Source organism: Rhipicephalus microplus, chromosome 7 (assembly GCF_043290135.1).
Source record: "Rhipicephalus microplus isolate Deutch F79 chromosome 7, USDA_Rmic, whole genome shotgun sequence".
NCBI classification, from domain to species: Eukaryota; Metazoa; Arthropoda; class Arachnida; order Ixodida; family Ixodidae; genus Rhipicephalus; species Rhipicephalus microplus.
In genome coordinates this window covers 127,173,061-127,196,609 of record NC_134706.1, presented here as the reverse complement: position 1 = coordinate 127,196,609, position 23,549 = coordinate 127,173,061, and the positions used below count along the sequence as shown (strand labels likewise).

The window sequence follows — 23,549 nt, the reverse complement described above, 5'->3', positions numbered from 1 at the left end:
GGGACGCCCTTGTGCCTGAGGTGCAAGAAAAGTGGTGATATAGAACACTATTTGCTTAAATGTCGTGAGCTTAAGAAAGAACGTTAAGGATTCTTTGAGGAACTGCAAAGGTTAGGCTCGCCTTGTGACAGTGTGACTGATATTGTGTTTCCGCGTGGTCCCTCGATCTTCGGGAAACGGGTGTCGCGACTTCTCTTGAAATTATTGAATGCTACAGACTTTGCATGTGACTGGTGATACGTGGCAATTATGTTTGAAGTATAGTGCAGCGAGATAGAGTACCAGCACAATACTGCACGTGGAATAGCACAGAAGCTGCCGTTTTATGCAGGCTTACGTCGCGCTATGCACGATTTTTATTGTAATAGCCTGCTTGTGCTTAGTAAAAAAACAAGCAAAAGACATTAGCTACAATTAGCAAAGAGAAAACCGGGTGGGGCACTTGCCTGCAAACTATGCCAGGCTAGATCCGCCGGCTACCTACAACATCCTTAACGTTAACCTTAACTGATTTTCAAATTGACCGGAGTAGGCGACAGCTTGTAAGTGTTCATTCGACCTTGAGCATGCACCCTAACTGTACTTGCTACCCTCTTTTTTTCAAGGGTAGCAAACCTTCCTCGCGTCTGGTTGACCTCCTTGCCTTTCATTGCTCTCCTCTCTCTTCTTCTTGATGACTCTTTCACAACATTGTGTCATTTACTCACTTTGCCAATGTTTCCACGCAACTTTCATTGTACAGCGCGGTCGAGGTGAATGTGGACACTATAGTGCGGTCGTACTAGGTGCTGCATCCGCCCAGAAGAGCCTGGATTCTCTGAGTACGTAGTTTTATATGAAAGCCATGTCCTAACATAGGCAGAGTGCATGCGCGTAGTTACCGAATACCAGGGCTGGGCACAGATACCCAAAGTATTCCGAAACACAGATATCGAAATTCATGTGTTGGAAGCTTAGAAGCTGATACTGAGATACATTTGTATTTAATTAAGCAAATAGTAAGGATAACTTTACAAAAACATAAAAATAGCATCGCACAATTCAGGCACTGGAATACAGAAGCAGAATTACAGATTCGTAAATTTAATTTTTTATATCAGTGATGTTGATGCTTAGCGAAAACATTCATCAAGCATAGCATATTGTGAACAATGTGCATAACCATAACAAAAACGGAAGTAAGAAATATTTCTGTAAGTCCTTATGATCACCAGTAAATTATCAAAAAAATATACATTTGTTTTGAACACACGATTTGCTTATTTTATAAACGTTGTTGCATTATTTGCGCAATAGCTATAGCAGTTTCTCAAACGAGCTGGTTTCTAGACAGCGTTTGTTGGTTTTAACACAATGCTGACGAACGACAAATGTCTATACTGCTGCAGAAGAGCACAAGTTGTAGTTTCAACGAAAAAGTACCGGTTTTATAGCCGGAAAGTGCTGTGGCATCGCAATACCTCTTCTGAGGCCCTGTAAGTCCCAATACTTATCTGCTCTCACGGCGGCCGTTCCGAGCGTTTGGCGAAACCTTCGCCGCTCTCCCTGTGTGATGCACAGGCCTTATCAAAAAGAATTCTTTCTGTCAAAATTTGAAAGCGTGCCTCCTCCTTTCTGAAAAAAAAGTATGGGGATACCCAAGCACTGCAAAGTGTTATGCCTAATAAACACATCATAAAGATTATTCGCTACTCAGCTGCAAACAAGTTTTCACATGTATATCAATAAAGAGAGAGATACGCCACAGCTTCATGTAATGCTATGTACTTTCATCAATCATTTCTGCCATGAACTCGCGTTTCGAGTGGCCTTCACGTTGACGTTGTAAATAATACTCATTATTTACATTTCTGTGATTCTTTGGCTAACACTGCGTATTAGGGCTATCAAAGTTTACTCTACATGTTCCTATTCTACTAACATTTTACATTTCTTTTCTTATTTTTTGTCTGTGAATGTCTCACCACTCATGATATGTAATGCTTTTGACCTTGAGAGCCCAATAAAATAAAATTTGATAAAGTGACACACAAAGATATTTCAAGGTACTATCGGTATACTTCTCCATTCAATTGAGCCCAAATTTTTATTCACCAGAAAAACAGAAAAGGCGCCATATGTAAAATCCGCCAGAACGGCTCCAAAATGACTCTCATGATCTGTAAACAGACAGGGCTAGAGTGCAGAAAATATTGAAGGTACATCACCCGTTAGTACGAAAAAAACAGGGAAAGTACAAACTATTCTAAAAATCATTTCTCAACTGGTTATTCTGAAGTACATAGTATAGCTGTGTAATAAAAAATGTTTTCAGAAATCAAGGTTCACCGTTTAGAGACTATCGTATACATTGATACCTGTCCCCCTATGCGCTCACATATCAACTTTCACGCAAACAAACTTAATTATATTTAATTATATATATGGCTAATACCACTATATAGGAAAATGTAACATGGTACAATGTATTTGCACTGCACTAAATTATGAAAACATAAAAAAGGCTATACAGTAGTTTGGTGCAAATGTGTCTAATGACGTCAGAGAGCGGAAATGTGAGCATTTGTTTCTTTTGGCTGAGGATTGTACTTTCATGCGCGCGGAAACGTTGTAGGCCAATGCTTGGTATTTATGCGTAGTGAGGAAACACCAGACGAACCAAATGTCCACGTTTACTGTAGCGAGATACCGATTGAGTAGTCGTGTCGATTCTGAAAACGAACGTTTGGCACTTGTTTTGGAGTTGCGACAATTAACCCTTTACGTGTGCGATCATCTTTCATTTCATTTTCAATCGCCATTGAGTGTACTGGCTCGAATTATTAATGAACAGCCAGGCTCCCTGCCAATTTGGGCACTACAATTACGAATTATAGTTGTTTGAAAAGTGCTACGTACGCCTGCGCTGTATTTCTGTAATACACTGATAAAAGAATTCACGCTATTCAGTTTTATTCCAACCCAAGAAAAAAACATTCGACGTTTATTAAAAATTATCGACACTTGAATTGAAGTTAACTTTCTTTGAGCTTTCTAAAATACTTTAAAAGTGAATTGAAACGTTTGAACAGGAAATGACATTACGGTCAAGGTTTCTACTCGACTTTTGTCGTCATTACAAGTCCTCCATTAGAAACGACACATTTCGAAATCTGTCCGGAAATGAACTCTCACGTAGGATCTTTAAAACAAGTTTTGTTTTATGTGGAACGACGTAAACGTTTCTCTTTGGCATTTGCTGAGTATTGAATATCACTAGGGGTACAGTGAAGTACAGATTCAATGGCTGCAAAACATATATATATCTTCTGCAAAGCAGAAATTCATTCTAGGCAGCATCAGAATCAAAACTTCGAAAGACAAGTTGTTGCTAACAAAGGTGAGAATTGTCATTACTGTTGTCACCACATAAAAATTTATAAAATGGTTCTGGCAATTTTGACCACCCTGTACTATTGAAAGTGCACGAACATCTAAGTACACGGGTCTTAAGCCCACCTATATTGTCACGGGGTCATGCTAAGGCCGAAGACAGGAGACTTTATGTTGGGATTTAACAGTTTATTTTGCCGAACCTGTGCACGGTAAACGGAAAGTCCGATTACAGAAGCAGTCTTGGACCGATACAAAGAGAGGTTTATTACCTTCAAACTCAAAAAAACTCTTTACATCATTTTATATATACAGTGCTCGTTTAGACACACCTCTTGTGCTCTATGGGGCATACGAACTCCAATATCCATAGAGGAAACTAGCGGCACATACACAGATATATATATATATATATATATGTATATATATATATATATATACATATTTATATATATATACGCACACATATATATATATATACGCACACACATACATACATATATATATATATATATATATATATGTATATATATATATATATATATATAAATACATACACATACATATATACAAGTTTGTGCTAAACTACGCATACTTTCGTATAAAAACCACAAATAAATATTTACAATCACATATACATATAATTACAAAAGATCGTGAACGTGGGTAGGCATATTTACAATACTTCGACCGGCGCTATACATACACTTGTAGCACAATGTTTTGGGGAGAAGGGGTTAGTAGGGGATTATGGGGGTACGGAGTTTCGCACCTCTGACGAAAAAAAAGAACTTTGTGTGCCAGCGGCGAAGGAACTGGTCCTCCCCGCCAGCTTCCGGTTGCTTGGCCAAGTACTGCACTATTTTCTGCCTGATCATGGCTAGTGCTGGGTAGGCCGCTCTCACTGAGGTGTTATTTACCTCAGCAAGGCACCGGCGTTTCCAAATCACAAAGAGTGAGATGGCAATCACCAGCCTTGCGAAGCAGCCCCTATAACTTTCGAAGGCCAGGGGGAGGGCGGATGCTGAAGCACCTCGCAACCAGGCGCCATATCGACTTGGCCGCCCCGCATTCTAACAACGCGTGGAAGATCGTTTCCTCAGCGTAGCAATTAGGACACTGGCTATTCGGCGTGATGCCGAAACGCTGCAGGCGATATCTCATGGGCAAAACTTGCCACTTGCACTTCCTCTCGAAGTCATGTACTTCGCGCGGTCGGTACTTATTGCCTTTTTGTTTGCACAGTCCTAGGCTTTTGATCTGCTCGTTTTCTTTTTAGGACAACTAGTTTTCTGTCATCGCTTCGACGATTCGGGCGGGTGGGTCCTTGTCAATGTCGCAGTTCGGGGCTTCTTTTTCTATGATCTTTGTCGTAGTTGCCGCCATCCTGTAAAAGTGTGAGGGCGCTTCCGTGCGCGGGCCAGTGGGTTTGTGGTTTTCCAGATAGTGCGTGATGTTGCTTGTCCAGTAGTTGATTAGATTCTTCCCAACGTAACTCGCTGCGTAATAAAGCATGCGGGTAATCTTGAGAGCCAGTATCTGGCTGGTCATTTGTACGTGTGGGAGGCCGAGGTCACCTTTGTCCTCGGGTAGTCTAAGGAGGTGTCGCTTGACTGGTGCTGGTTTCTCTTCCCATAGCAAATCGGTGATCACGGCGTTCAGTTGGCTCACGGTTTTCCTAGGGATCACCGCTACCCTACTGGCGTAGAACGCAAACGCGCAAACGGTGGTCTTTGCTGCCAGCGCTTTTTCAAGTAACGTGAGGTTTATGAGGTGAATGCGGTCGGCTGCCTGCTTTGCCCTCTCGAGGGCTCTCTGCCACGTGGCTGGGGCCACCCCTTCACTGGAGAAGTAGATTCCCAGTACTTTTAACGATGGACACCACTTCGATGTTTCCTATGGCTTTTATGGGGAAAGTTCCAAATAGCATCGCCTTGCTCTTGTCCGCATTTATCGCCGCTCCGGATGCCTGCGCGTATCTTGTGAACGTCGCACTGAAGGCTTGGAGGCTGCTTTCATCCGGAACAAACAGGGAAATGTCATCCGCGTATGCCAGCACTTTCACCTGCTCCTGGCCCGTCAGTGGGAAGCCCTGAACGCCTTCATGCGCAATAACACTTGTGATCAGTGGCTCGCACGACATGACAAAAAAGGCCGGGCCCAATGTGCATCTTTGCCTTATGCCTCTGTTATACTCTAATGCCGGCGTTGTGACTCCGTTCATCACAACGGTGCAGGTTAGGTCCTCGTACAATGTTTTTGCCAATTTTATAAAACTTGCCGGTAAGCCAAACTCCTGCACACGTCGAAGAGGTAATGGTGCCGAACCCTGTCAAAAGCTTTAGCTTGGTCTAGGGAAATAAAAACACCATTGAAACTCTTGTCGTCGCGTATTCGAAAGAGTCAAGGATCACTGTGAGGTTCGCAAAAAGCGACCTCCCTGGAATCTCGCACGTATGGTACGGGCTGATGATGTCCGGTAAGAGTGATGTCCGGTAACATCATTACCGTTTGGTACGGTAATGATGTCCGGTACGGGCTAATGATGTCCGGTAATCTGTGTTCAAATGCGTGATTGGAAGCCACGCCGTGGGCTCATTTGGTTGTGCACCCTCTTTCTGTAGTAGCACAATTTTACCCACTCCGAAGGAGTCGGGTTTCGTAAAGGACCTGAAGAGCGCATTCACCATCGCGAGCAAGGGTTCTTCGAGAACTTCGAGAAAAGTCACATAGAAGGCTGCAGTCAGACCACTGCGCCTGGGGCAGAATTGGGGGTCATGCTTCTTATGGCTTCGCGTAACTCTGCAGGGGATACTTCAGCGCTAAGAGTTGCTGGCTCCTCCTCCTCCTTAATTTGCTGCAGATGCTTGCAAAATTCTTTGACATGGTCGGGTCCCCGATTGGTGTCTATTGGTTCGGTGTCTTGGAACTGTATGCTGAAGTACTCTCTGAAGATATTCTCAATTTCTACTGGGTCGTCGGTTACAGAACCGTCTAAGCGCTTTGCCTCCGTAATTCGCAAACAGCCATTTCCACGTACTTCCCTCATATCAACTCCGGTCGCCATGCCCAACAGTCCATGCTCATTTCTAGGTCGCCTCATGGCATCTCTGAGGAGTTGGTTGTATTGCTCATCGAGGTCAGGTACTCTGTTGTACATGAGGTCAACGTGTCGGCTGCCTTGATGATCTGGATTCAGCGAAGAAGTTCTTTCATCTTTTGTGTATGACGTCTTTTTCTGGCTTTGCATTCTTTTTGTAACAGGGCCTTCCATTCTTCCTTAAGGTTATCCCACAGAGGGGGGAAGGGTAATATGTCCGGCATTTTTTACTGATGCGCTGATGGCAGCTTTCAAGTTTTCTACGCAAGTCTCATATCTCAGCAGCTCAGCGTCTATTCTCCAGCTATTGTTATCACAGTGCGGGCCGGCAGATCCCTTTACCATCGTGACGAGCGGGGCATGATCCGTCTTCTTTTTCAGGTTGGCCGGGAGCGCGAGTACTTCGCATCCTTCAACCAAATGTAGGAGGAGGTCCGGAAAGTACATCCGGTCTATTCTACTTCCTGCTGATCTAGAGGTACGGGTTGCTACGAAGCGGTCTTTATATAGGTGTACCCATGTGTTCGAGAGGTCTAGGTGCCAAAGGGTTTTCACCAACTCTTTTGCATTGTAGGTTGATCTTCCTTGGCTTGGCCCCCTCACGTCCCGGTTAGAATCTACGACGCAATTAAAATCACTGACCAGTACGTGGGAAATTAGCTCTAGGAGGAGTTGGTGCATCTCTTGAAAGAACTTATTCGTATCTTTTCTTGTCACGGGGGCATAGACGTTCACAATGCGTATCTTTTTGCCTTCGATGAAAATGTCAATCATTATGTACCGACCATTCGCCCCGAAAATACAATGGGATGTTGATCTAAATCTGCCAGATACGAATATTACTCCGACCCCGCATGCTCTCAGGGTCGCCAGAGAAAAAAAGGCGTCGATCTGATGATCTCGGCGGAAATTAGCCACATCCAGCGGCGTTCGGAAATTCGCCTCTTGAATAAAGAGGAGGTCTATGTTCTGGTTCCTAGCGAAACCTAGGATGGCTGCTTGTTTCGCAGTATCTCCAAACCGTCGGATATTCCACGTAGCCAATTTCAAAAAGGCCATCAAAAACCTTAAAAAGAAGAAAACAAAATGCGGGAAGTATCGAGGCTCGCAAGCAGCGTGGCGGTCATCCGCCGATTGGGCGCGGTGCCAAGCGCTGGAGGGGAGAAGTAAAGCAGGGTGAGCGAATGCACCGAGCAAGATAGGCGACAGCCGCGTGCCGACAGAAAGGGGCGAGGAGGGTGCTGCACCAGAAGGAGAAGGGAAGGCAAGTGGGACATAGTGCGGCCAGAGCGAACAAGAGGAAGGGAAAAGGGCCGTGAAGCCGACAGGGCAGGCGCGCCACTTCAGTGACGTGCGTTTTGGGGCTTGGGGGGTGGTTCCCCTTAGCCTACACCACTCCGTGGCCTACACCGTCTTTCTCGAGCTTCTGAGCCTTCGCGTGTGGTGGAGCGTCGCTATCATTGCTTTGGCCTGTTGGCCCGGGTCTACGCTGCGGGGCCTCCTTGATGGCTGCCCTCTCACCCAGATACCACTTATCGTCATCACGGCGTCTTCCTGAGCGTGAGCGAGCTCTCTGCTCTAGCCCAGTGGCCATCTGTCCAGTTTTCGCGTCCGATTTCCGGCTTGGGCGTGCCGAATGGGAGGCGGGGGATGAAGTCTGTGCAGTATGGTCGCATTCACTGTCGCCGGGTAGAAAGTAATACCCTTTACTTTTTATGGGGGCGTCGTCGCCGGCTGGGTCTTGGGTGCCGGCCTCCAAGGCCGGGCTGGTCACTGGGGCCCGGACGTTGACGGGTGTGTGGGATAAAGTGAGGACGTCCTCTCCCTGCTCGTTGGACTCAGGGGTGGCTTCAGCCGCGGTCAGCGAATTCCCGCAGTCATCCCGGCTCGCCGAGGGTGGAGGCAGCTTAGGGGGGGACGATTGCGCCGAACCCGTCTCGATATCGCTCGACTCTGTTTGGGTCGACCTTGTGGTAGTCTCGTCAAAACCTCGGGCCTCTCCCCCTCACTGGCGGACAGATCGCCCATGCCACTGCCTGAAGTCAGATCGGAGTCTAAGTCGTGGTCCCCGGAAGGGGATCCCTTCTAGGTTGTGCGGGATGCGGACCTGGACTTAAGGACCTGCATACGTGGTGAGATAGTTGCTCGGGCAGAGGCGGGGCCGCTTGACTGAGAGTGCGAGGAAGCGGATTCAGATAGCGAGGGGAAGCTGCGGGCGGCCGAAGCGTATGAGCGCCTACGAAAGCACTTGCGTGTTTTGTGGTGACCCCCGCAACGTTTACAGTCTGCTGAGCAGCCCTCAGTATCGTGGCCGAAGGTGCCGCACCACCTACAGTACGCCGTGGTGCACGCAGTCGCCTTATGCCCGACTTCACCACAACGCGCGCACACCATGCCTCTGTACACGCACATGACTGTGCCCCGCAATAGTGATAAAGTTGGCGACGGGGCGGCACATCTCACTTTTAACCCCACGTACCCCATTTAACTTGGCCTGGCGAGTGGCTCGGGTGGCGAACGAAATGCCCTTCACCTTGACAAACTGGGCTAAGGCGTTGCTAAGGGCCTCGTCTGATAGAAAAGCGGGGTAACGGTAAACGTTCACATATGTAACCGGCGGCCCGACTGCCTCTACTGGGACCCTCGCCCCGTTCACTTCAAATCCTTCCGCCACCATCAGCCTCGTCGCCTGGCCAGCATTGCGTGTGCATACAAGAAATTTTGCGCCCCCCCATATGTTGCAGTACTAATACGCTGTCGTCACCAGCTGTCTCTTCAATTGCGTCAATTAACTCATCGATAGAGCTATCGCCATCGGGCGAGGAAAACATGAAACAATTCTCCCTCACTGGGAGTTCAAATGGCGTGGCCATTCTGGTGGGCGGACCCCGCAAGCCGCCGGTTGGGTGTGACTCGTGAGTGACTTGTAACGTGCAGTCGAGCTCCACCCTGGTAGGAAGCGGCTCAGCAGAGGCGGGCGCCACGCAGGTCTTGGTGGTACCAGGTGGACAGCAGGGGGACTCCAGGACGGCGGGCGTGAACCGGGGACCTTGCACCTCCTCCTGGCATGGGGTAGGCGGGCTCCAGGCAGCAAGGCCCGAGACCCAAGGGCGGCGGTCGCGCGTACAAGACGCTGGTGCCGCGTAGACTTCTTTGTCGACTTGAACCCCTGGGGTCGATGTCCGCGTGACATGACCCAGGGTCTCGCGCGAGGACTCAAGAAGAGACAGCTAGATCAGCGAACGGAGCGTCGGCCGTCAATCAACAACTCCCAAGCGGTGAAGCGCGTCGGCATTTATACTCTTGCCGTTGAATGTTCCAGCGTTATCGCTGGTGGTGGCATAGGTTCCAACATAATCTGTACAGTTCGCAGAGTGGGCGTCGTCTTATCGGAATGATCTACTACAGTCCGGAAGCTTATCAAAAACTGCAGGCGCGGTTTGCGCTGAGAATCGTGTAGTGTTTTGGGACGATAACAAGACTTGAGAAATGGAACGTGGCATTGCCCCCCTCTGAAAAAGGCATCGTTCCGATGCTTTAACTAAAGTTGAAGGTACAAGAATAATGCAAGAAAGTACAATGAATAAATTACGATACAATAATAATACAAAAAAACACTGCTTCAGTTTGTTAACGTGCATGAAATGGCTTGAGGCGTGTGACATGGACGACTTCAGGTCACGATCGGCGTCGTTGAGAGTACGTGATGCCGTCGGGGACAACCTCGTAATCAAGTGGGCCGAGACTTCAAACCCCCCTGTACGGTTCGAAGTACCGTTGCAGAAGCTTTTCACTCAGTCCACGTCGGCGTATCGGCGTCCACACCCAAACACGTTCACCGGGCTGGTATTCCATGAAGCATCGTCGAAGATTGTAATTGCGGCTGTCGGTCGTCTGTTGATTCTGATACGGAGACGCGCGAGCTGTCGGGCTTTTTCGGCGCGTTGAAGGTACTCACTCACATCGAGATTTTCTTCGTCAGTGACGTTGGGTAACATGGCATCGAGCGTTGTTGACGGGCTCCTTGCGTTAACCAATTTGTAGGGAGATATCTGCGTCGTCTCCTGCTCCGCCGTGTTGTATGCAAAGGTCACGTACGGAAGGTTGGTGTCCCACGTCTTGTGTTCGACGTCGACGTACATTGCCATCATGTCGGCGATCCTCTTGTTAAGCCGCTCGGTGAGGCCGTTGACTGTGGGTGGTACGCTGTCGTCCGGCGGTGGTTTGTCTGGCTGCATGCCAAGATCGCTTGAGTTAAGTCGGCAGTAAATGCAGTTCCTCTGTCGGTGAAAAGTACCTCCGGGGCGCCGTGACGTAGGACGATATTTTTGACGAAAAATTTAGCTACCTCGAATGCACTGCCTTTGGGAAGGGCTTTTGTCTCGGCGTTGCGGTTGAGGTAGTCGGTAGCTACCACGATCCACTTGTTTCCGAAAGACGACGTCGGGAACGGCCCCAGTAGGTCCATACTAACCTGCTCGAAAGGTCGGCAAGGTGGTTCGATTGGCTGCAGAAGTCGCGCTAGCCTTGTCGGCGGTGTCTTGCGTCGCTGACAGTTCCGGCATGTCCTCACATAACGAGTGACGTCGGTGGTAAGACGTGGCCAGTACTACCTTTCTTGTATCCTCGCGAGCGTGCGAGAAACACCGAGGTGCCCTGCCTTCGGATCGTCGTGCAGGGTCTGCAGGAGTTCTGGTCGCAGAGATGAAGGCACCACATTGAGGTACTTTGCTTGGAGCAGTGAAAAGTTTTTCGTTTGGAGAAGACCGTTTCGCAGGACGAACAACGCAAGTGCGCGCTTGAATACCTTCGGGACTTCGGCGGTCCTGCCTTCGAGGTATTCTATTAGGGACTTAAGTTCCGGGTCAGGCCACTGTCATTCAGCGAAGTCGTCGGTAGTTATCGTTCCCAAGAAGTAGTCATCATCCGGGTCGTCGGGTGGGGGTTGGTCGACAGGCGCACGAGAGAGACAGTCAGCATCGGAGTGTTTCTTGTCGGACTAGTAAATGACAGTAATGTCATATTCTTGAAGTCTCAGGCTCCATCGTGCGAGGCGACTTGAAGGGTCCTTCAAGGTGGCTAGCCAACAAAGGCGTAGTGGTCGCTCACAATTTTGAAGGGCCTGCCGTAGAGGTAGGGGCAAAATTTCGACGTAGCCCAGATGATGGCGAGGCACTCCTTTCCTGTTGTGAAATAATTGGCTTCTGCTTTGGATAGCGATCGGCTGGCGTAACTAATAACCCGTTCAAGTCCGTATGCCCTCTGCACAAGAATGGCGCCAAGAGCTACGCTGCTTGCGTCAGTGTGTATTTCTGTCTCGGCGAATTCATAGAAATGATCAAGTAACGAAGGCGTCTGGAGGCGATATTTAAGCGCCTGGAAAGCGTGTTCCTGTGGCGTTTCCCACTTGAACTTCACGTCGGCCTTGGTAAGGCTAGCGAGTGGATCGGCAATGCGGGTGAAGTTTTTCACGTACCGCCTATAATAGGCGCACAGGCCCAGAAATCGGCGCACCGCCTTCTTGTTATTGGACGGCGGGAAGCCTGCGATCGCGGCAGTTTTCCGTAGATCGGGATGAACTCTAGACTTGCTAATAACGTGCCCCAGAAGCAAGAGCTCCTCGTACGCAAATCTGCACTTTTCTGGCTTCAGTGTGAGTCCGGACGTCCTGATGGCTTGAAGTACAGCTTCAAGGCACCGAAGATGCTCGTCGAAACTCGAGCAGAACACGACGGCGTCATCCAAGTATACAAGGCAAGTCTGCCACTTCAATACTGCCAGTACTGTATCCATAACCCGTTGAAAAGTTGCAGGCGCTGAGCAAAAACCAAAGGGCATCAGCTTAAACTCGAAGAGGCCGTCCGGTGTTATAAACGCCGTCTTCTCTCGGTCTCTTTCGTCGACTTCAATTTGCCAATAGCCAGTCTTGAGGTCCATTGACGAAAAGTACTTGGCGTTATGGAGCCGTTCAAGTGCGTCGTCTATTCGTGGGAGAAGATACACGTCCTTTCTTGTGATTTTGTTCAGGCGGCGATAATCGACGCAGAAACGCAGGCTCCCATCCTCTTTCTTCACTAACACCACGGGGGACGCCCATGGACTCTTGGAAGGCTGGATGATGTCATCCCACAGCATTTCAACTTGTCTCTTCATGGCCTCACGTTCTCGCGTCGAAATCTTGTACGGACTCTGACGGAGTGGTCTGGCATTTTTTTTGTTATGATGCGATGTTTTGTGATTGGGGTCTGCCGACTTTTCGATGACGACGAAAAGCAATCTTTGTATTGCAGGAGCAGGGCCTTGAGCTGTTCTTGCTTACGGTTCGGAAGTCTGGGATTGACATCGAAAGCTATGGGAGGGGCTTCGTTCCTCTGAGCAGGTTCCACAGAATCGGCGAGGGCGAAAGCACTGGTGGCTTCGACAATTTCTTCGTTGTATGCGACCGTTGTTTCTTTGTTCACATGTTTGTGTTCATTGCTGAAATTTGTGAGCATAAGCGTTGCTTTGCCTCCCCGCAGCTCTGAAATTCCTCTTGCGACGCAAATATCTCGGGTAACCAACAGATGCTGACTGCCTTCAACGACGCCTTCCAAGTCAGGTGATTTAGGAGCGCCGACTGAAATGATGACGCTTGAGTGAGGCGGGATGGTAACTTGTTCTTCCAGCACATTCAAGGCATGGTTTCCTGACGGCGTGCGCGGCGGTAGTGCTTCTTCTGTGGATAACGTTACCGACTCTGTTTTTAGGTTGATGACAGCACCATGGAGGCATAAGAAGTCTATGCCAAGGATGACATCTCTCGAGCAACGCTGTAGGACTACGAAGTCTGTAGGATAAATACGGCCGTTAATGATGACTCTCGCTGTGCAAAATCCTGCAGGCGTTACGAGATGACCTACGGCTGTGCGGATTTCAGGGACTTCCCAAGCTGTCCTAACTTTCTTTAACTTCGCGACAAACGACCCACTGATGACGGAGTAGTCGGCTCCAGTATCAACGAGAGCGGTAACACTGTGGCCGTCGATAAGAACGTCCAGGTCGCTAGTTCGCTGTGTCACATTACAGTTAGGGCGTGGCGTCGGGTCACGGCTGCGTCGACTTGTTCCGCTGCTTCCATGTTGCGCCGTCTGGTCACCTTCGGTAAGTAAGGTTTCACCGTCAGGGCTTTGCCTGGTTGGCGCTGTGTTCGGAAAGCTCCGTCGCGGCGTCGTCGTCGTCGGAGGATTTTCGGTAGTTCGTCGCACAACAACCGCACCTCCATCGGTTGCTGCCCTTAGTTTCCCGGATACGGGCTAGGAGACCGGCCCCGCGTTGGGTCAGAGTACTGCCGGGGGTGCGGTTACATGCGGCGGCTGGGCGACCGCGAACGGGAAGGACTTCGTGGTGTCTATTGAGTTCCTGTCAGTTCCGTGGCGGCGGGCTGCAGCAGCATAGCTCATGGCTTGCAGCTGAGGCTCTTGAGGCTGAGGAACGCCCAGCCATTGCTGCATCTCCTGGCGTACGACGTCCGCGATTGATTCCACGTGAGGCTACGCTGAAGGAAGTAATTTTTGGAGCTCTTCTTGCACGATCGCTCGGATCGTCTCAAGCAAGTCAGTGGTTCCAAACGCTTGAATGCCGGCGTAGCTGGTAGACGAGAAGCTACGGTTATATTGCCACGTGCGCATCGCGAACATCGTCTCTATTGTAGATGCTTCTGAAATGAATTTGGCGACCGTCTTTGGCGGGTTTCTGATCAGCCCAGCGAAGAGATCCTGCTTTACTCCTCGCAATAGCAGACGGACCTTCTGCTCCTCGGACGTGTCGGAGTCAGCGTGGCGGAAAAGTTTAATCATATCTTCAGTGAATAGTGCCACGTTTTCGTTTGCATCTGCATGCGGGTTTCGAGAAGAGCGGCGGCCTTCTCTTTGCGCACCACACTTGCGAAAGTTGTGAGGAACCTAGCGCGAAAGACGTCCCACGTTGTAAGGCTTCTCTCTTGATTCTCGAACCGGGTCCCAGCAGCATCTTCTAAAGGGAAATACACATGCCGGAACTTGTCATCGTCTGTCCAGTCATTGAGGGCGGCGACGCGGTCGAACCTTTCGATCCAGCTTTCCGGGTCTTCCAGTGGCGAACCGCGGAAAGTTGGCGGCTGTTTGGGTTGCCGAAGCAGGTGTGGTGCAGCCTGCACGGGGGTGGTCTTCGTTGCAGTAGTTTATGTCGAGATCCGAGTCTGCCTGGCTGCTTCAGGAAGGGGCCCGTACTCTGGTTGTAGTCCCCTCTACCTGCGGCTTGTTCGCTGTTCAGGGTTAGCGTCCATGTCTTTTTTGACGGTTGGGCTGGGGTCGCGGCTTGAAAGAGGCGTCCGGTACATGGAAGAAACAGCACCTCCACCAGATGTCACGGGGTCGTGACGTGGCTGAAGACAGGAGACTCTGTGTTGGAATTTAAATAATTATTTTGGCGAACCTGTGCCCGGTAAACGGAAAGTCCGATTACAGTAGCAGTGGACTGATACAAAGAGCAGTTTATTCTCTTTGTATCAAAAAAACTCTACATCATTTCATACATACAGTGCTCGTTTAGACACCCCTCTTGTGCACTATGGGGCATACAAACTCAAATATCCATAGAGGAAACTAGCGGCACATACACAGATATATAATATATACATATATATACACATATACATACGCACATACATACATATATATACACCACTTACATACACACACACGCGCACACACACACATATATATATATATATATATATATATATATATACACATATAAATATATATATATACATACACACATACATATACATATATACAAGTTTGTGCTAAACTACGCATACTTTCGTAAAAAACCACAAATATATATTTACAATCACATATACATATATTTACAACAGATCGTGAACATGGGTAGGCATATTTACAATACTTCGACCGGCGCTATACATACACTTGTAGCACAATGTTTTGGGGAGAAGGGGTTAGTAGGGGATTATGGGGGTACGGAGTTTCGCACCTCTGACGAAAAAAAATTTGTGTGCCAGCGGCGAAGAAACTGGTCCTCCCCGCCAGCTTCCAGTTGCTTGGCCAAGTACTGCACTATTTTCTGCCTGATCATGGCTGATGCTGGGTAGGTCGCTCTCACTGGGGTGTTCTTTACCTCAGCAAGGCACCGGCGTTTCCAAATCACAAAGAGTGTGATGGAAATCACCAGCCTTGCGAAGCAGCCCCTATTCCTTTCGAGGGCCGGGGGAGGGCGGATGCTGCAGCACCTTGCAACCAGGCGCCATACCGACTTGGCCGCCCCGCATTCTAACAACGCGTGGGAGATCGTTTCCTCAGCGCGGCAATTGGGACAGTGGCTATTCGCCGTGATGCCGAAACGGTGCAGGCGATGTCTCGTGGGCAAAACTTGCCACTTGCGCTTCCACTCGATGTCATGTACTTCGCGCGGTCGGTACTTATTGTTTTTTTGTTTGCACAGTCCTAGGCTTTTGATCTGCTCTTTTTCTTATTCGAACAGCTGGTTTTCTGTTATGGCGTCGACGACTCGGGCGGGTTGGTCCTTGTCAATGTCGCTGTTCGGGGCTTCTTTTTCTATGATCTTTGTCGTAGTTGCCGCCATCCTGTAAAAGTGTGAGGGCGCTTGCGCGCGTGGGTCATTGTGTTTGTGGTTTTCCAGATAGTGAGTGATGGTGGTCTTCCAGTTGTAGATTAGATTCTTCCCAACGTAACTCGCTGCGTAATAAAGCATGCGGGTAATCTTGAGGGCCAGTATCTGGCTGGTCATTTGTACGTGTGGGAGGCCGCGGCCACCTTTGTCCTCGGGTAGTTGAAGGAGGTGTCGCTTGACTGGTGCCGGTTTCCCTTCCCATAGCAAATCGGTGATCACGGCGTTCAGTTGGCTCGCGGTTTTCCTAGGGATCACCGCTACCCTACTGGCGTAGAACGCAAACGCGCAAACAGTGGTGCTTGCTGCCAGCGCTTTTTCACGTAACATAAGGTTTAGGAGGCAAATGCGGTCAGCTGCCTGCTTTGCCCTCTCGAGGGCTCTCTACCACGTGGCTGGTTCTACCCCTTCACTGGAGAAGTAGATTCCCAGTACTTTAATGATGGACACCACTTCGATGTTTCTTAGGGCTTCTCTAGGGAAAGTTCCAAATAGCATCGCCTTGCTCTTGTCCGCATTTATCGCCGCTCCGGATGCCTGCGCGTATCTTGTGAACGTCGCACTGAAGGCTTGGAGGCTGCTTTCATCCCGAACAAACAGGAAAATGTCGTCCGCGTATGCCAGCACTTTCACCTGCTCCTGGCCCGTCAGTGGGAAGACCGAATGCCTTCATGCGCAATAACACTTGTGATCAGCGGCTCGCACGACATGACAAAAAAGGTCGGGCCCAATGGGCATCCTTGCCTTATGCCTCTGCTAATGGAAGCCGGCGTTGCGACTCCGTTTATCACAATGGTGCAGGTTATGTCCTCGTTCAAAATTTTTGCCAGCTTTATAAAACTTTCCGGTAAGCCAAACTCCTTCATCACGTCGAAGAGGTAATGGTGTCGTACCCTGTCGAAAGCTTTAGCTTGGTCCAGGGAAATCAAAACACCACTGAAACCTCTTGTCGTCGCGTATTCAAAAGAGTCACGGATCACTGGGAGGTTCGCAAAAAGCGACCTTCCTGGAATCGCGCACGTTTGGTACGGGCTAATGATGTCCGGTAACAGGAGCTTGAGCCTGTTGTTCAGTATAGTGGCCACCAGCTTGTAATCGGTGTTCAAAAGCGTGATTGGACGCCACGCAGAGGGCTCGTTTGGTTGTGCACCCTCTTTGTGTAGTAGAACAATTTCACCCACTCCGAAGGAGTCGGGTTTCTTAAAGGACCTGAAGATCGCATTCACCATCGCGAGCAAGTGTTCTTCGAGAACTTCGAGAAAAGTCACATAGAAGGCTGCAGTCAGGCCATCAGCGCCTGTGGCAGAATTGAGGGTCATGCTTCTTATGGCTTCGCGAAGCTCTGCAAGGGAGACTTCAGCGCGAAGGGTTGCTGGCTCCTCCTCCTCCTTAATTCGCTGCAGATGTTTGCAAAGTTCTTTGACATGGTCGGGTCCCCGATTGGTGTCTATTGGTTCGGTGTCTTGGAACTGTATGCTGAAGTACTCTCTGAAGATGTTCTCAATTTCTGCTGGGTCGTCGGTTACAGAACCGTCTAAGCGCTTTGCCTCTGTAATTTGCAAACAGCCATTTCCACGTACCTCCCTCACATCAACTCCGGTCGCCGTGCCCAACAGTCCATGCTCACTTCTAGGTCGTCTCATGGTATCTCTAGGGAGTTGGTTGTATTGCTCCTCGAGCGAGGTCAGGTACTCTGTTGTACATGAGGTCAACGTGTCGGCTGCCTTGATGATCTGCATTCGGCGAAGTTCTTTCATCTTTTGTGTATGACGTCTTTTTCTGCCTTTGCCTTCTTTTTGTAACAGGGCTTTCCATTCTTTCTTAAGTTTATCCCACAGAGGGGGGGTAATATGTCTGGCATTTTCTACTGATGCGCTGATGGCACCTTTCAAGTTTTCTACGCAAGTCTCATCTCTCAGCAGCTCAGCGTCTATTCTCCAATGATTGTTATCAGAGTGCCAGCCGGGGGATCCCTTTACCATCGTGACAAGCGGGGCATGATCCATCTTCTCTTTCAGGTTGGCTGGGAGCGCGAGTACTTCGCATCCTTCAACCGAAAGGAGGAGGAGGTCCGGAAAGTACATCCGGTCTATTCTACTTCCTGCTGATCTAGAGGCACGGGTTGCTACGAAGCGGTCTTTATAGAGGTGTACCCATATGTCCGAGAGGTTTAGGTGCCGAAGGGTTTTCACCAACTCTTTTGCATTGTAGGTTGATCTTCTCTGGCTTGGCCTCTCACGTCCCGGTTAGAATCTAGCACACAATTAAAATCACCGACTAGTACGTGGGGAATGGGCTCTAGGAGGAGTTCGTGCATCTCTTGAAAGAACTTATTCGTATGTTTTCTTGTCACAGGGGCATAGACGTTCACAATGCGAATCTTTTTGCCTTCGATGAAAATGTCAATCTTTATGTACCGACCATTGGCCCGGAAATACAATGGGATTTTGATCAAAATCTGCCTGATACAAATATTACTCCGACTCGCATGCTCTCGTGGTCGCCAGAGAGAAAAAAGCGTCGGTGTGATGATCTCGGCGGAAATTAACCACATCCAGCGGCGTTCAGAAATTCGCCTCTTGAATAAAGAGGAGGTCTATGTTCTGGTTCCTAGCGAAACCTAGGATGGCTGCTTGTTTCGCCCTATCTCGAAACCCTCCGATATTACAGGTAGCCAATTTCAAAAAGGCCATCAAAAACCTTAAAACGAAGAAAACCAAACGGGGGAAGTATCGAGGTTAACAAGCAGCATGGCCGTCACCCGCCGATTGGGCACGATGCCAAGCTCTGGAGGGGAGCAGGAAAGAGGGCTGAGCGAATGCACCGAGCAAGATAAGCGACAGCCGCGTGCCGACAGAAAGGAGCGAGGAGGGTGCTGCACAAGAAGGAGAAAGGAAGGCAAGTGGGACATAGTGCGGCCAGAGCAAACGAGAGGAAGGAAAAAAGGCAGTGAAGCCGATAGGGCAGGCGCGCCGCTTCAGTGACTTGCGTCTCGGGGCTTGGGGGGTGGTTCCCCTTAGCCTACACCACTCCGTGGCCTACACCGTCTTTCTCGAGCTTCTGAGCCTTCGCGTGTGGTGGAGCGTCGCTATCACTGCTTTGGCCTGCTGGCCTGGGTCTACGCTGCCGGGCCTCCTTGCTGGCTGCCCTCTCACCCAGATACCGCTTATCGTCATCAGGGCGTATTCGTGAGCGCGAGCGAGCTCTCTGCTCTAGCCCAGTAGCCATCTGTCCAGTTTTCGCGTCCGATTTCCGGCTTGGGCGTGCCGAATGGGAGGCGGGGGAGGAAGTCGGTGCAGCATGGTCGCATTCACTGTCGCCGGGTAGAAAGTAATACCCTTTACTTTTTATGGGGTTGTCGTCGCCCGCTGGGTCTTGGGCGCCGGCCTCCAAGGCCAGGCTGGTCACTGGGGCCCGGACGTTGATGGGTGTGTGTGATAAAGCAAGGAGGGCCTCTCCCTGCTCGTTGGACTAGGGGGTTGCTTCAGCTGCGGTCAGTGAATTCCCGCAGTCATCCCGGCTCACCGAGGGTGGAGGCGGCTTAGGGGGGGACGATTGCGCCGAACCCGTCTCGATATCGCTTGACTCTGTTTCGGTCGACCTGGTGGTAGTCTCGTCAAAACTCTCGGGCCTCTCCCCCTCACTGGCGGACGGATCGCCCATGCCACTGCCTGAAGTCAGATCGGAGTCTAAGTCGCGGTCCCCGGAATGGGATCCCCTGTCGGTTGTGCGGGATGTGGACCTGGACGTAAGGACCTGCATACGCGGCGAGTTAGTTGCTCGGGCAGAGGCGGGGCCGCTTGACTGAGAGTGCGACGAAGTGGATTCAGATAGCGAGGGGAAGCCGCGGGCGGCCGAAGCGTATGAGCGCTTACGAAAGCACTCGCGTGTTCCGTGGTGACCCCCGCAACGTTTACAGTCTGCCGAGCAGCCCTCAGTATCGTGGCCGAAGGTGCCGCACCGCTTACAGTACGCCGTGGTGCACGCAGTTGCCATATGCCCGACTTCAATTCGTCAATTAACTCACCGACGGAGATATCGCCCTCGGGCGCGGAAAACATGAAACAATTCTCCCTCACCGGGAGTTCCATTGGCGTGGCCATTCTGGCGGGAGGACCCCGCAAGCCGCCGGTTGGGCGTGGCTCGTGGGTGACTTGTAACGTGCAGTCGAGCTGCACTCTGGTAGGAAGCGGCTCAGCCGAGGCGAGTGCCGCGCAGGTCTTGGTGGTACCAGGTGGACCGCAGGGGGACTCCGGGACGGCGGGCGTGAACCGGGGACCTTGCACCTCCTCCTGGCATGGGGTAGGCTGGCTCCGGGCAGCAAGGCCCGAGACCCAGGTTCGGCGGTCACGCGTACGAGACGCCGGTGCCACGTAGACTTCTTTTGCCGACTTGAAACCCTGGGGTCGACGTCCGCGTGATGTGACCCCGGGTCTCGCTTGAGGACTCGAGAAGGGACAGCTAGACCGGCGAACGGAGCGTCGGCCGTCGATCAACAACTCACAAGTGATGAAGCGCGTCGCCATTTATACTCTTGCCGTTGAGCGTTCTAGCCTTATCGCTGGCGCTGGCGTAGGTTCGAGAATAATCTGTCAGTTCACACAGTGGGCGTGATCTTATCGGAATGATCTACTACAGTCCGGAAGCATATCGAAAACTACAGGCGCTGTTTGCGCTGAGAATTGTGTAGTGTTTTGGGACGATAACAAAACTTGAGAACTAGAACGTGGCAATATGTCGTTCTATCTCATGGTTCCTGCCTTCCACTGATACGTACTCTGCTAGACTTTGCAACTTATATTACAAATACAACTTCTGTCACAAGAGCTAGAACAGCAGCCCGTATCAACAAAAAGTTAGACTTACGAAATCGGGAGTATATTCATTATAGATGCCAGGTGCAGATCTAACTCTCCTTATAATTAAAAAAAAAAGCAGTTCAAAAAGTCGTATTCGCTCAGGCGTTCCAGCACCTTTTTGTACAGCGCAACTAGTATCCTAACGCGATTGCGTTAAAGATGTAGTTGGGCCGAAATTCTGCTGTCACTGCTGCCGTCATCATTTGCGAGTGAAAACAGAGCGATGTCCGTGAGCGAATATTCCAGACAGCAGTAAATGCACAGATACTGAAAATATCTAGACTGAGTGGCACTCGAACCTCTGGTACTGCGAGCAAAGCAGGTGTGCTAACACAGAACAGCGCCACTGCTCGGAACTTGGTCGAAAAACCCGACACCAAGGACATGTAGATCTTCTAACCTATACAGTATAGCGTGACCGAAGCGTGGGAGTGCCTTATGTAGGAAAAAAAGAAAGTTTCGGAACGATTGGGTGTTTTAGAGGGCCACCTAATACACAGACAACCGGCATAACGGAACGTCAGCATTAGTAACAGTGTAAACAAGGCGTGTAGGGGCGTATGTTGCCTTACGGACGCTGAGGCAGCATTTCGCCAATTCGTGAAAAGAAACGATTGTGTAGAATAGGGCTCTTATGAACTGCTCTGTATGTGCACATTCTACGATCGTTCGAAAAGACATTTACACGCATACACGAGCTTTTCCCTGCGGCATGAATGGAGGCTCTACGAGAAGCGAAGAGCTATAGAGGGAGCAATTATGAAAGTGATGCGAACAGTGCCTGACTATGTTAAAGCGTTTTATGTTTAAGGGCAGGCTCGAACGCCTTTCAAATTTTTGGAGCACGACGTGTGTTTGCGCAAGTTGGTTATAGGTCATGTGAAACAAACGAGCGTTATGAAACGAGGACATAGGCAAGAAGCACATAGGACTGGCGCCTCTTCCGTGTACCTGTTTCTATGACCATGCATAACTTAAGCTTCTTCCTTTTTTTCATTCCAGGGTAATACATTTCTAAAGTGTTTATAAGTTATACTTGATGCCACCAAGTTTCAATCAATCACTAGCATCGCTGACACGTCACTCTCAACTGTTAAGCCAGCTGAAAGGACTTTGTAATGAAGCATTCAATCCTTACTGAAATATGCGTAGTTGTGTTTTAAGGGGAGAACATAATGTTAGCGAAACACCCGAAGTTATAGAAAATAAGAAAAATGAGATTGGCACAACTTAACAAATTAGCGCAAGGCTTGAACCAGAAGCTGGTTTTGGTGGCCTTACCTGATTTTTCTTTATTTTCATCTGTGTAATTTTCTCTTCTTCTATATTTTATATACAGAGTGTTTCAGCTAAAAAGCACCTAGCAATAAAAAATCTAAAATGAATGCTACGCGTCTCCAGCTGGCGGAGTATTGTTCTTAGCTGTATGTAACACGTGAGAATATTTTTCTTGGTCCGCCAAGTGCGGTAATTACCAAAAAATTCTTAAGGAAATTTTCAAATACTTGCTCTAGAGAAAAAAATATAATACAAGACTTGTAGCCCTTATCCATGAATAACAAAATGTTCTAGTTACGGTAAGATAACAACGCTGATTATCTTTTTCCAGGTTTTTTTAAGTGCACGAAATTAAAAAAAACTGTCACATAATTGCCGCCTAACGCACGGCGCTTTGAATGCCCTAAAATGTAAGTGAGAGAATTAGTGAAAGCTTCTTACGCACGAAGGTCGCTTGAACAGGCTATCGGTGAATACGATGTACATAAAGCGATGGTTGCATGTGTACCATTATAAAAAAGGAAGGGGGGCGAAAGAAAGAACCGAAGACAATAAACTTCGACGAAAAAGCGGCTGCCACGTGCATTGCGATACGAGACAGGAGGCAGCATTGGGCACAGTGAAGGCTTTTTTTTAACTTCCTTTCGGGCTAACAATAAACATGATGGCAAGGAAGAGGCTGACATTATGATAAAAAAAAGAGTATAGAAACTTCAACTGTGATTATCCCAGAAGCTTTTTGGTCATATCTGCATTTATAGCGTACGATTGCTCTACTGCATACTTGCAAGGAATACTGCACAATTTGGAGTGGGTTCAAAAGTTTATTGCTCGCACTTCGTCTCCATTTAAAAATTCATGTTTAGTACCCATGTGCTAGAGCGCAGTGCGTGTAAATAAACAGAACGATTAGAAAAGTGTTCTGCGCCCTTATAGCTAACTCTTAAATATTTGGAAAACTAGGTGTTAGAAAAAGATCAGCGTTATTGCAAAGTCCCAAGCGCTTTCGTTGAGACGTCATGGGCAGTTACATAGCGTGCTCAAACAGCCCTCCATCAGCCCCTCTACACAATCTACATTGAATGAGCACATTTTCTGTCGCGTTTCATAGAATTCGTGGAGTAATAGAGGGCCCACATCTGCTATTATAGATTTCAGTCTTGCGAGCGGTGTCGTCGCTTCGTTGTAGACGGGGTTCATAGAAAAAAAAATCTCGTGGAGTCAAATCTGCGGATCCTGCGGGCCCCTCTACAGGTCCAAGACGGCCGATC

At 49.2% G+C, this 23,549-nt stretch overlaps 1 long non-coding RNA gene across 1 annotated transcript in view; it reads left to right on the top strand.

Moving 5' to 3' along the window:
• The first annotated feature begins 3,291 nt into the window (after positions 1–3,291).
• Positions 3,292–23,549, top strand: part of LOC119179717 (uncharacterized) — a 79,623-nt gene continuing 59,365 nt past the window's right edge. The window contains exon 1 of the long non-coding RNA XR_012885057.1: positions 3,292–3,379. This is a non-coding gene — a long non-coding RNA (uncharacterized LOC119179717). The remainder of the gene's footprint in view (positions 3,380–23,549) is intronic.